The sequence below is a fragment of the Pristiophorus japonicus genome, chromosome 9 (assembly GCF_044704955.1).
Source record: "Pristiophorus japonicus isolate sPriJap1 chromosome 9, sPriJap1.hap1, whole genome shotgun sequence".
Lineage (NCBI taxonomy): Eukaryota > Metazoa > Chordata > Chondrichthyes > Pristiophoridae > Pristiophorus > Pristiophorus japonicus.
The window spans coordinates 86,990,582-87,005,663 of record NC_091985.1 but is presented as its reverse complement, the minus strand read 5'-3'; positions in this window follow the sequence as shown (position 1 = coordinate 87,005,663).

Sequence of the window (15,082 nt, the reverse complement as noted above, 5' to 3'; positions counted from 1 at the left end):
GTTTCCTTTTTTTGTCAATGGAGGAAATTCCCTTCCATTTTTATTTGCATGTAGTGATAAAGGTTAATTGTTAAAAATCAATTTTAACACCAACATGCTTTTTGGTCAGAAGTCATTGATCCCACATGTCTGCTTATGATGTTGCCCAGTTGACTTGTCACCCATTAGGTTCCCGTGTATTGGAAGAGCTCCTTTTATTGTGACCCCTGATTTTTTTTCCCTCTATTTCTGTTCTGCTAAAGCCTTGACTTGCTTGACACTATTTCAAAGAAGAGCAGGGGAGTTATCCCCAGTGTCCTGGTCAATATTTATCCCTCAAATAACATGATAAAAACAGATTATCTGATCATTAACACATTGCTGTTTGTGGGAGTTTTGCTGTGCGCAAGTTGGCTGCCGCGTTTTCCACATTACAACAGTGACTACACTCCAAAAGTACTTTGAGACGTCTGGTGGTCGTGATAGGTGCTATAAAAGTGCAAGTCTTTCTTTGAGGACAGGGTTAGTCTCATTTGCGATTCCTTCGCAACACTCACTGTCAAGGAACTACACTTTGACAAAGAGTCAACCTTTGAGAGAGAAAGGGAGGAAATAAATTAGTGAGAATAAAGGAAATACATGCAGTATTGTCGTGCCGACCAGCACGAGAACACCACAGCCCAGCGGCGGATGATAAAAGGAGCTACCTGGAGCTCGGACCCGGGTGCAGCCTGAGCCAGGAGCATAGAGGGGGACAAATCAAAGTGTGACATCACAGGAAAGCAGATAAGTGATTGGCTGATTGGCTGGTGAGTATTTCTCTATTTTTCTTTGACTTACAGTTGGCTTCCTGTTATGTATGCAATAAAGGTACAACTTGAGTACTGTTTAACTGAACAAGGTACAACCTTGGCTCAAAGTGCCTGACTCACAAAATGGCTGGCCTTTTATACCAGAGCTGCACCCTGTGCGTGCTGCTCAGTGGCCTCCAACAATGACACACCTGGTGGCTACAAACAGCATGTACATACGTGAGACTTTCCAGTGGCTTAGTGGAAAATAATAGCTATTTTTTGGGACAGCTATACAAATTAAAGAAAGACTTGGATTTATGTAACACCTTTCACGTAAATTGTAAATTAAACAAACAATGGACTGATTGGGTCCAAATGGCCTGTTTCTGTGCCATATATCCTATATAAATAACTATGGCAAAATAAAATTTGTACCAGAAAAAAGGGCAAAAATGCCTATTCTACTTTCTTATGGCAGCTTAAAAAGCACCATTATATATTAATTTCCAAGTTCGCCATTCATTCTATGGCTGCAGCTGATGTGGAGTGAATAGAATCTATTCTGCCAGAGAAGGATTTTAGGAAACAATGGTTCACAAGATGCTCCGTGAGATGGAACTCCACAGTTGTACATCATGTCTGCCTTCCTCTTCCATTTATGTAGCAGATGGTTGCCACAGTCATATAAAGTTCTGATGCAGTTTGCAGTGACCCACGGTGTCACGGTGAAGGTGGATGGTTGATCAATGGGATCCAGGATCAGGGCTTGATTCTTGAGCTGCAGTGGTCCTCTCTCTTAAGTGCTCCAGTACGACCAATTCTATCAGCAAAGCGTCTGATTGATGACCTCCTAGTCCAAAAATGAACACACTCAAAGTTCCTAAAACATATTTAGAAAAGGTCATAAAAATTAAGAACACAACTGAGTTCTGAGAACATGCCGGAAATGCTTACTGAAATGAAAATGGTTAAAACCTGTGATCTTTTAAGAATTCCATCGCAGATATGTCCAGTCAAAATGGGCTTGCAAAGCAAACAGTACAATTCTGCTGAAAAAGCTGGGAAATCCCACCTTCAACTGATTTAAATAATTTAAAGTAATTCTACAGCCTTTAAGATCCTGGGGATCATCTGCTGTAAAGATTTTATGCTGGTAATTATGCTGGTTGGAAAGTAGTGCTCTATTAAAATCAGGGGGAAAAAAACAGGCTTCAGGCTTGTTCACCCAATTCCTTGAGCACTGCGGGGCCGAAATTCACCCCCGCCCGAAATGGGTCACACCTTCCGCTTTTGAAGTGATTTTTTTCGCTGCGTCGGATGAGGTGGCCCTTTTTGTGAAATTCAGCTCTTTGTCGTTTTTTTTGAAGTGGACCGAAAGTCGATCATAATGGGGGCGGAAGTGGAGCAGGAAGTACTCCAGAGGGGCGGAAGTGAAGGCGGGAGGAAGTCTCCGCCATTGTCAGTCAGCAGCGGAACAGTATTGTCGTCATTATGCATGTGCATCACCACAACTCTCCCGTGGAGGGTACCAATTATTGTTTAAGTTTGGGTGTTTAAGAGGGGATGCCAAGCTGCAAGCTGACGGCCTGACCGAACCCAAGGGCACAATTGTCTGAACGACCCAGAAGTTGGCCGGCAAAAAAAATAAAGTGGCAGCTGGGGCAGTGGGCCCTCGCCTTTAATGGCCACCGCGAAGCCAAGTCCCCCACACAGATGACAAGGTGCAATGATAGAAAAAGCTGTTGGGGGCACCGCTCGGCGGATCGAAGATCTTTACAGCTGAATTTGGCTGGAGGTGCGGGATATCAGCGGTGCGCGCTTTGATCATGCACTTAGGGCCGGTCGGCAGTGGTGGGGCAGAAGTGGGGACCGCCAGAAAAATCCCTGAGCTGAATTTCGCTGATGGCGGCCATAGGACTCCGCCGCTTGGCCACTGCTTTCCAATGGTAAGCAGCCTTTTTGGGAGCTGGATTTCAGCCCTTGCTCATCTGTTCTGTGTTGGTGCAATTGACAAATTGGATTGAAAAATGTACCAAATGTGCACATGTTTAAAATGTTCCTCCCAACTCCATCTCTCATCTATTTTAATAGAGGCATTAACCCGCTTAGTTTTGTTTAATTGAATTACCCAGTCATATCTCGGCTCCTAACTCAAGAGTATTTCGGCTTTCAATGGCAGCTTTCACTGATACTCAGACCTAGCCAACCTCTTCTGTGAAGAGTTTGATACTGCTAAAATGTTCCGAAGAGTGTAAGGAAAGATTATGAGAGATTTGTACATCATTTTATAGTGTGCCTTCTTTCAACTGATAACGCTCAGCATTGACAGTAAATGTGAAACTCGCAGGTTTATTTCTAATGGCTGGGAATGGACAGCATAGCAGCAGGGAGAATTGAAACTATGGATATATGATGACGAAACTATGGATATATGATGACGTGAGAAGCAGCATTCAAATAAAGTTTTAAAAAAATAGAATGTTATCTGAAAAGATATCTATAGATTTCATTATCGAGCAGTTCAAGGCCCAAACCAATGTTATAATATATTACATATTTAAGTGAAATACATAAATAATGGCAATATCAGTACCATATATTTTTATTTCTAGCTGTATTTTCAATCATGCTATTGAATATCTCAATGGTGATTATTATACGATGAGTCTAAAATGGTTTGTTGTCAAATCCAAAGGAAAGGCTGCATCATCTACATCTAAAGTAATGTTTTAAATGTACGCTCATATCATTCTTTTCCCTCTCTGGGCTAATGCTAATGCAAGCATTTTATTTTATTTTATTTTGTGAGACATAATTATCTTAGCAGGCTCCAGATATTATCAATATGGATTTGTTGCAGGCCAGCCCACCTAGGTTCAACTCCAGTGCATCTCCATGAGCGGGTCACGTTTATTCACCACATTGGCTTAAGATTACCCTGGGTTACTGAACGAAACCCACTTTGCATTAAAATCGTTATATCACAAATGTTAATGTATGGATATGTGGGGTCATGTCAATACATATTCCTATTGGGATGACTTCTTTCACTGATGAATCGAAACTTGTTTGGAAAAACTTCAGTTGTATAAAGTTAATGTGGATAAGGTAGTGGAACTATTAATCGTGATCATCGCATTGCTGCATTATCGCAGTCCTCATGTGTCCTGCCATCTCATACCTTTTAATGTATAGTTTAGATGATAAGCTGTTGATTATTTTGTACATGCACATGAGAGAATTTCATCATGATGTTGGTCACAGGTAATCTGGGCTCTGGAGCATAGTTGTGATGTTCAGCTACTAACCAGGCCTGCAGCTTTAAAGCCACAGCTTCTGATAGACAAATCCAGGTGATTATAGGTACTTTTAAGCTACTGTCAGAAAACAGTTGCAACTGCTTGTTAATTGCAGGTGACAGGTTTGTAACTGGCTTTTATTAAAAAAAACATTTTGGATCTCCAACTAGCCAAGATGTCGAGAGTATGATGGATACGAACTAGACACAAGAGTTTTATATACGTATTAGCAGATCTTCTGTGCCATTGTACATGGTGAGCCAGAGGTTATACTGTTGTAAGAAGGTGTCTTAGGGGGTGCAAATGATTGGGAAAGAAGTTTATAAAAGAACTCCCCGGTAAGTGTGAAATGAGTGGTTTTTGATTGCTTTACGGACACTAATGCTCTTCCTTGTCCACCACAAATAGTTAAATGTGTAAATGCCACAGTTATATAAATAAATAAGTCCGTTTATATGAATAATCATTGTTTTCAAGTTCTCAGTAAAGACAAAAGAAATGTAATTACTGGAACCTTTAAGAATCCATTACATAGTTTATAGATTTCACTTTTAAATTTGATATTGTTGTGAGCGAGCTTTTGTACGCCGCTGCGGAATGTCTGATTAAGGTTAACAGGTCTTTGACGGCGCCCCTTCGCTTTAGGCGGGGGGTGCGCCAGGGATGCCCCATGTCCGGCCAGTTATATGCCATCTGCGTGGAGCCTTTCCTGTGCCTCCTCTGCGGACGAGGTTGACATGACTGGCTCTGCAAGGGCCGGGCGTGGAGGTCGTCCTCTCGGCTTACGCCGATGACGTGCTCCTCAAGGTCGAGGACCCCGTTGACCTGCGGGAGATGCGTGAGTGCCAGGAGATTTACTCGGCCGCATCCTCCGCCAGGATCAACTGGGAGAAATGTTCTGGACTCCTGATGGGTCAGTGGCGGGTGGACTCCCTGCCGGAGGAGCTCAAGCTTTTTGCCTGGAGCACGACCCATGTCCTCTATCTGGGAGTCTACCTTAGCCCCGACGAGGAAGCCTGGCCGGCGAACTGGCAAGAGTTGGAGGCCAAGGTCGCCGTTCGCCTAGGGCGCTGGACAGGACTGCTCTGAGTGCTGTCCTACAGGGGTCGAGCTCTAGTCTTAAATCAGCTGGTGGCCTCTATGCTGTGGTACCGGCTGGTCACTTTGACCCCTCCCCCTGCGTTTGTCGCCAAGATACAGAAGAAGCTGGTGGACTTCTTCTGGAACAACAGGAAGCACTGGGTCTCTGCCGCGGTCTTGAGTCTCCCGCTTAGGGAGGGCGGTCAGTCGTTGGTGTGCGTCGGTACCCAGCTAGCGACTTTCCGTCTTCAGACCCTGCAGAGATACCTTTACGTCGAGCCCACTCCGAGGTGGCGTGTGCTGGCGACGTATTTCTTCCGCCAGCAGCACGGCCTCAACTACGACACGCAACTCCTGTTTGTAAGCTTGGGGGGCGTCAGGACCGCCGTCCAGAGCTGCCTGTCTTTTACAAGGAACTCACCAGGGTCTGGAACAAAGCCTCCACCAAACGCAGCTCTCCACCGGCTGGAGTGGCGGCTGTCCTGCAGGAGCCGCTGCTCGGGAATCCGTACCTCCACGACCGAGGTTTTAGGTGGTAGGCGGACGAGGGCTATGGCTGGTGAGGTGACCAGGGTCAGGGACCTGTTCGATGGCGGAGGAGCGGGCTGGATGGCGCCAGACATGCTAGCACTGTGCCTAAACTGGGCCGATGTCCGCCGCGTGGCCGATGCCATCGAGTCGCTAAAAACAGCTCTGGGCCCTGACTCCGTTAGGTGTATCGAGGAGGCTCAAGCATTTGGGGAGATCCCATCCGAACTGACCGCCGTCTGGACGGAATTCCTCATCGGCGCCAAGCCCCGAAACCTCTCTCGGGAGCCGGCGCCTCACAACTTGAGCCGCCTCGGGGAAATCCCCTCCGCTCTGCGCGGAGGGGTTTCCTGTATGGGCTGCTCCTGCACACTCTCAACCTTGCCATCCTCGTCTGCCGTCTGGACACGCCGTGGTGTACCATCTTACCATCCAGAGGAGGCGGGGTCCCCGCGGGAGTGCACTCTACGCGGGAGTCCTCCCACTATTTATCAGGGACTTGGCCTGGAGGGTGGTGCACGGAGCAGTCCCATGCAATAAATTTTTAAGCCAGTTCACGGGCTCCCAGGCCGCCTGCAATTTCTGCGGTCTGGAGGAGTCCGTGTTCCATGTTTTTATGGTGTGTGCGAGGTTGCAGCCCCTATTCCACTATTTAAAGGGGATGTTCCTCATATTCTGGTTGCACTTCAGTCCCACACTCCTGATCTTTGGGCACCCTGTGCGGAGGGGAGTGGGCAGGTCCGAAGGCCTCCTCGTAGGACTGCTCCTGGGCACGGCCAAGGGTGCCATCAGCCAGTCCACGCAGCGGGCAATCAAGGGGGTCATTTAGCCTGACTGCCTGCCTCTCTTCCGTGCTTACATCCGGTCCAGGGTGTCCTTAGAGATGGAGCACGCGGTGTCCACCGATACGCTCGCGGCCTTCCGCGAGAGGTGGGCGCCGGAGGGACTGGAGTGCATCATTACCCCCGGCAACCAAATTTTAATTTGATTTTATATGTTTTAAAGTTTAATTTGTTTTATTGCCAGGTTTTAGTGTCCCCCTCCCCTTTTAAAGGGGGCACTTGTACAATGTTAGTGCCAAAAAAAAGGCAAAAAAACACCAAAGAAAAAGGCACTGGAAAACTGTTTGGAGCGTCCCCCAGATCAGAGGGCACTTGATTTAATTGTTTAATTTATTTCCAATCAATAGAGTTGTAAGGTTCACATAGGTAACATGCTGTAAAGAAATCCTTGAGTACAGTAGCCTGTTTCTTTCAGGGAAATTATCACATAAAATATGAAGAATTCATGCTTCACTTTGTTTTTAACGTTTCACAGCAAAAACAATTCGAGTTATTTTCACTGTCTCCAATTTTATATAGATTCACCATTACATCTCAACTTTTACATTCAATGCCTCTTGTCAGAAAACCCAGTATTCCATTAGCTTTCTTTATGGCCTTGTCCACAAGAGTTGCTGTTTTTAACTTCTTGTGAACCTGAACTCCGAAAGCCCTCTACTCTTCCATATCACACAGCTTTCCCCAATTCAAAGTATAACCATTACTTGTATTTTTGTTTTATCCAAAATATACGACCTCATATTTACTGATATTGAATTCCATTTGTCTCTTTTTGCCCATTTCATTGAAAGTTCCTTACAGCTTCCTTATAGCTTCCTTTGGTCCTCAGAATTATTTACTCTGCCTCCAATTTTAGTTTAACCTGCAATTTTGAACACCATATCTTCTAGCCCTATATCCAAATCAATAATCCACATAATGAACCGAAACAGCCTCAGAACAGAACCCTATGGGACACTACAACCCACTTCCAACCACTCTAGGAAACTGCCTTAACTCCTACTCTGTTTACTCACTCTTAACCAGTTGATAACTGAATTTCTTACCCTTCAAATTCAATATCCTTTAATCCTCTCCAACAATCTCCTGCTGTACATTTTCAAAGCCATTCTAAAAATCCTTGTACATTGCATCCATTGGATTTCCCCCCATCCAGCATATCTGTTACCTCATCAAAGAACTCTATCAGATGATTTGTTATTTATGAATACAAAATTTGAGCCAATCAACTACAAGATATCTGTTTATGAAGTGTGATATTCGAAGTGTTACAGACGAAATGTTACTGAGAATACGTGTTCGACATTCCCTTTTTATATTGTAGTAGTCAATCTCCTGAGATATTGCAGACAAGAGGGCTGAAATTGCCCCTTTCCTTAAGGCCTTTTACCACCGGAAATCAGTGGCCACAATGCGGAGTGCAATGGGCACTGATTTTTCGTGGAATAGCCGCCATTTTGGAAATTACACTCCTGTCGTATCCCGCCGGTGACCCGCTCCCCCCACTACTGCTCCGCTGCTGCCGATCCATCCTAAGTTCGTCATCGGACGATGCTCCCTCACTGATCACGAACTTCCGCTGAGAAAATCTTGCTGCTGCTGCTCGGTACCACCGGCAGCTTGGAGTGCTTCTAAAATGGCGGTGCGGCTCCCATTAAAGGGGAGGACCTACTTCCGCCACCGCCATGTTTGTTATTCTGTCGGCCGACTGCCATGTCGGCTGGACAATTATGCCCCCGCGTTCGACCGGGCTGCCAACAGGCAGCCTGGCATCCAGTTTTGGGTGCCAGGCTGCTGGCCCAGCCGAAACCTTCCCTGGTGGCCCAGTGGACTGAACTTAAAAAATCGCACTGATCTCCCCTTTAAGTGAAGGGGAGAGACGTGGTGACGTGACACTGTGATGATGTCATCAGCGCTCCGCTGATGACTGACAGCGGCGGACACTCCGCCCGCCCCAACTTCCGCCCCTCTAGTGTGCTTGCTGTCACACATCCGCCCCCATTCTGACCGACTTCCGATCCGCTGAAAAAAAAATCCAAAAAGCAGAATTTTGCTCAAGAGGCCACCGCATCAACCGTGCCGGTAAAAACAGACGAAACATGGCAAGTGTGTCCCGTTTCCAGCGGTGGGCAATTTCAGCCACCAGTATTCAAGACCAAGTGCAGTCTTCAGATCAAGAAGGGTTAGAGGGCTGGCGAATAATTGGGGCCAAGATGGGGGTGGAAGAAAGAGGGAGAAAAGTACCCCGACAGGGAGGGTTTCCTCACGGGGGACAAGGAAACTATCTCAACTACTGCAAGCAGATCTCGATATGCTGAGGGAATGGGCCCATGTTTGGAAAATCATACACCATCAGGAGCAGCAGAATTGTATTCCCACCACGTTTTTCCGGTAAAGGTTGGTTGCTCCTTTCCAAGGATGTTTCCAGTAAAGTGGACAAAGGAGAACCAGTTGATGTGGTATATTTGGACTTTCAGAAGGCTTTCGACAAGGTCCCACACAAGAGATTAATGTGCAAAGTTAAAGCACATGGGATTGGGGGTAGTGTGCTGACGTGGATTGAGAACTGGTTGTCAGACAGGAAGCAAAGAGTAGGAGTAAATGGGTACTTTTCAGAATGGCAGGCAGTGACTAGTGGAGTGCCGCAAGGTTCTGTGCTGGGGCCCCAGCTGTTTACATTGTACATTAATGATTTAGACGAGGGGATTAAATGCAGTATCTCCAAATTTGCGGATGATACTAAGTTGGGTGGCAGTGTGAGCTGCGAGGAGGATGCTATTAGGCTGCAGAGTGACTTGGATAGGTTAGGTGAGTGGGCAAATGCATGGCAGATGAAGTATAATGTGGATAAATGTGAGGTTATCCACTTTGGTGGTAAAAACAGAGAGACAGACTATTATCTGAATGGTGACAGATTAGGAAAAGGGAAGGTGCAACGAGACCTGGGTGTCATGGTACATCAGTCATTGAAGGTTGGCATGCAGGTACAGCAGGCGGTTAAGAAAGCAAATGGCATGTTGGCCTTCATAGCGAGGGGATTTGAATACAGGGGCAGGGAGGTGTTGCTACAGTTGTACAGGGCCTTGGTGAGGCCACACCTGGAGTATTGTGTACAGTTTTGGTCTCCTAACTTGAGGAAGGACATTCTTGCTATTGAGGGAGTGCAGCGAAGGTTCACCAGACTGATTCCCGGGATGGCGGGACTGACCTATCAAGAAAGATTGGATCAACTGGGCTTGTATTCACTGGAGTTCAGAAGAATGAGAGGGGACCTCATAGAAACGTTTAAAATTCTGACGGGTTTAGACAGGTTAGATGCAGAAAGAATGTTCCCAATGTTGGGGAAGTCCAGAACCAGGGGTCACAGTCTGAGGATAAGGGGTAAGCCATTTAGGACCGAGATGAGGAGAAACTTCTTCACCCAGAGAGTGGTGAACCTGTGGAATTCTCTACCACAGAAAGTAGTTGAGGCCAATTCACTAAATATATTCAAAAGGGAGTTAGATGAAGTCCTTACTACTCGGGGGATCAAGGGTTATGGCGAGAAAGCAGGAAGGGGGTACTGAAGTTTCATGTTCAGCCATGAACTCATTGAATGGTGGTGCAGGCTAGAAGGGCTGAATGGCCTGCTCCTGCACCTATTTTCTATGTTTCTATGTTTCTATGACACCCCACCATACCACCCATTACCACCCTGCTGAAAGAAAAGAGAAAAAGAAAATGAAAGTGAAGCAAAGACAACAGAACAAAGCAAAAAGAAGCGTTAAAGGAGAGAAGCAGGAAAGAGAACAGTAACATGAGGTAATCAGCCAAGACTGTAGCCACATTCTACAACTTACAAGGATTGACCAGTATATCCACATAGATATGTGTGTATCAATACATGTAACTTCTAATAGATATGTAATATTTGAGAATATAATTTAGTGTTTACACCACTTAATTATACTAAAGCTTTTCTAACCCAGCTAAATGTCATTTTAGCTCTTGTATGCATCCTGTTTCCATTATATTCTGTCCTTATCTTTCAGGTTTAAATGATTCTTAAATGGAAAATGGTATTGAGGAGTACAGACACAAAGAGAATGAAGTGCTCTGCAATTAGTGCAGAAGCGATAAGTCACATGCTCATCTCGATTCTCAGAATATCCCTTTAAAGTCTGTAATGGATGAAATTGACTTGTTCTCATATAATCATTTACATTTTTAATATGAATTAATTTTGATTTGTAATTAATTATATTTTTCTAATGCCATACGTTGAATAGCAATTTTAGAAACTCTTGTTGTTAAACCTTTCCTAATATTACAATTATAATTTTTAGATTAATTATAATTTTTAATGGTCTGTTTTAACTATTTTCCAGTAAGTAGTTGGAGGAGGTTCTGTTATTTTATATTAAAATTCTCAAGTATTTTTGATCCTTGAGTGTTAAAAGGATTATAAAATATGTCACACTTATAACATTCTCCATCGCATTTGGTCACATACACGTTTACAAATACAATCCAGCCTAACTCGTGTCCAGTGTCTTTCAGTCCAATTTGATCGTATCACTGGGAAAGTCGTCACTAGAGTCCTCCTCAACCGTCTTCTCCCCGTGGCCGAGGAGCTCCTCCTGGAGTTGCAGTGCGGATTTCGTCTCCTCTGGGGCACAACGGACATGATTTTTGCAGCGCGACAGCTGCAGGAAAAATGCAGGGAACAACGCCAGCCCTTATACATGGCCTTCTTCGACCTTACAAAGGCCTTTGACACTGGCAACTGCGAGGGTCTATGGAGCGTCCTCCTTCGTTTCGGATGCCCCCAAAAGTTCGTCACCATCCTTCGCCTGCTCCACGACGACAAGCAGACCATGATCCTTACCAACGGATCCATCACAGACCCAATCCATGTCCGGACTGGGGTCAAGCAGGGCTGCATCATCGCCCCAACTCTCTTCTCAATCTTCCTCGCTGCCATGCTCCACCTCACAGTTGACAAGCTCCCCGCTGGAGTGGAACGAAACTACAGAACCAGTGGGAAGCTGTTCAACCTTTGCCGTCTCCAGGCCAGGTCAAAGACCACTCCAACCTCTGTCGTCGAACTACAGTGTGCGGACGACGCCTGCATCTGTGCACACACAGAGGCTGAACTCCAGGACATAGTCAACGTATTTACCGAGGCATATGAAAGCATGGGCCTTACGCTAAACATCAGTAAGACAAAAGTCCTCCACCAGCCTGTCCTCGCCGCACAGCACTGCCCCCCAGACATCAAGATCCATGGCGCGGCCCTGGACAACATGGACCTTATCTCGGGAGCCTCCTATCAACAAGAGCAGACATTGATGATGAGTTCCAACACCACCTCCAGTGTGCCAGTGCAGCCTTCGGCCGCCTGAGGTAAAGAATGTTTGAAGACCAGGTCCTCAAAACTGTCACCAAGCTCATGGTCTACAGGGCCGTAGTAATATCCGCCCTCCTGTATGGCTCAGAGACATGGACCATGTACAGTAGACACTTCAAGTCGCTGGAGAAATGCCACCAACGATGTCTCTGCAAGATCCGACAAATCCCCTGGGAGGACAGACACACCAACATTAGCGTCCTCATCCAGGCCAACATCCCCAGCATCGAAGCACTGACCACACTTGATCAGCTCCGCTGGGTAGGCCACATAGTTCGCATGCCAGACACAAGACTCCCAAAGCAAACACTCTACTCGGAACTCGTCCTCGGCAAACAAGCCAAAGGTGGGCAGAGGAAATGTTACAAGGACACCCTCAAAGCCTCCCTGATAAAGTGCGACATCCCCACTGACACCTGGAGTCCCCAGCCAAAGACCGCCCGAAGTGGAGGAAGTGCATCCAGGAGGGCGCTGAGCTCCTCGAGTATCATCACCGAGAGTATGCAGAAATCAAGCGCAGGCAGTGGAAGGAGCATGCGGCAAACCAGGCTCCCCGCCTACCCTTCCCTTCAACCTCTGTCTGTCCCACCTGTGACAGAGACTGTGGTTCTTGTATTGGACTGTACAGCCACCTAAGAACGCATGCTAAGAATGGAAGCAAGTCTTCCTCAATTCCGAGGGACTGCCTATGATGATGATGATCTGTCCATCTTTTCATTCATCTCCATGTTGACCTGTACAGGAGTAGAAACTGCCATTGTTTTTCCAGGCAATATTTTTTTATTCTCACCACTGTATTGTCACCATGTTTATCAACATTGTCAAAGGCAGCAGTCCCATTTATATCCTCACCATTGTATTTCTCATTCGGTGTTGCCACTTAGTGTACCTCTGGGCAAGTGCAACATGCATTTTCCTGTGATTCACACATTGGTCTGGAGAATATCACAAAGTTATATATTCTCAAGTTAATTCTCAGCTTGACCTCTTATCATTGCCATATACTCTTCAGTGAACTGAAAAACGTACCAACCTCTCCTTTTCTGATATTAATCTTTTTGGCATATAATACCACCACAATAAATGATGAATCCAATGTAGCGAAAATTCACAACTATCTCCAACTCCCCTTTGTTTAATTAATTTAGCCTGATGTCATTTCTGCTCGCTTCTGCCAAATTTCTTCTTTTTTAATCATTAATACTTGCTCTGTTGTCCCAAAAATTGCCCAGTAAACATTTCACATAAGAGATATTTCTTTGAATCCAAATTTGTATTAAGTAAGAGTAAACTTTGAGTTCTTGCTTGTGGCAAAATCCCTGCCCCACTGAGAACATGGATCAGAAATGTGCAGGCACTTTCTGAACCTTTGATTGGGGCCCACGACTCACCACAGGTGAAGATGCAGAAAATCTGTAAAGTTAAAGTCAGAGAGACTGCCACATCCTTCCTAATTATGTTCTTGAGTGTCCCGGGATGGCCACCAACAGATGGTCTGCTCGCCAGCCTTGTCCTGCAAAAGTGAAGGCTTCAAAGGGTAGCAGATGCAATGCTCCTCTTACATAGAATTACATAGAATTTTACAGCACAGAAACAGACCATTCAGCCTATGATGGTTTTCATGCTTCACACGAGCCTCGTCTCACCTTACTTCATGACACTCTATCAACATAACCTTCTATTCCTTCCTCCCTAATGTGTTTAAATAGCTTCCACTTAAATGCATTCGTACTAATTTAAAAACAAATTTAAAAGCTCTTTGTCTAAATGCACGTAGCATTCGTAACAAATTGGATGAGTTGACGGCACAAATAGATACAAATGGATATGATCTGATAGCCATTACAGAGATGTGGTTGCAAGATGACCAGGACTAGGAACTAAATATTCAGGGTTATTTAACAATTCGGCAGGACAGACAAAAAGGAAAAAGAGATGGGGTAGCACAATTAATAAAGGATGAGATCAGTGCGTTAGTGAGAAACGTTATTAGCTCAGAGAATCAGGATGTTGAATCAGTTTGGGTGGAGATAAGGAAAAATAAAGGGAAAAAAAATCACTGGTGGGTGTAGTCTATAGGCCCCCTAACAATAGCTACACTGTTGGATGGAGTATAAATCATGAAAAAATGGAGGCTTGTAATAAAGGAACGGCAATAATCATGGGTGATTTTAACTTTCATATTGATTGGACAAAGCAATTTGGCCAGGGTAACCTTGAGAAAGAGTTCATAGAGTGTATCCGGGATAGTTTCCTCAAACAGTATATTGCGGAACCAACCAGGGAGCAGGCTATCTTAGATCTGATACTGAGTAATGAGACAGGATTAATAAATAATCTTGAAGCAAAGGATCCTCTAGGAATGAGTGACCATAATATGGTTGAATTTTTAATTCAGTTGGAGGGTGAGAAAGTTGGTTCTCAAACCAGGGTCCCAACCTTAAATAACGGAAACCACAAAGGGTGAGGGCAGAGTTGGCTAAAGTGGACTGGGAAAATAGACTAAATTATGTGACGGTTGATGAGCAATGGCAGACATTGAAGGAGATATTTCATAACTCGCAACAAAAATATATCCCAATGGGAAGGAAAGACTGTAAGATAAGTGATAACCATCTGTGACTAACTAAGGAAATAAGGGATGGTATCAAATTGAAAATTAGGGCATACAATGTGGCCAAGACTAGTGGGAGGCCAGAGGATTGGGAAATTTTTAAAAGCCAGCAAAGAATGACTAAAAAAATGAAAAGGGAGGGAAGATAGATTACGAAAGTAAATGAACATGAAATATAAAAACAGATAGTAAGTGTTTCTACAGGTACATAAAAAGGAAAACAATGGCTAAAGTAAATGTTGGTCCACTAGAGGATGAGACTGGGGAATTAATAATGCAGAACAGGGAAATGGCAGAGACGTTGAACAAATATTTTATATCGATTTTCACGGTAGAAGACACTAAAAACATCCCAATAGTGGATAATCAAGGAACCAAAGGGAGAGAGGAACTTAATACAATCACTATCACTAATGAAGTAGTACTTGGTAAAATAATGGGACTAAAGGCGGACAAGTCCTCTGAACTTGATGGCTTACATCCGAGGGTATTAAAAGAAATGGCTGCAGAGATAGTGGATGTATTGGTTGCAATCTATCACAATTCCCTAGATTCTG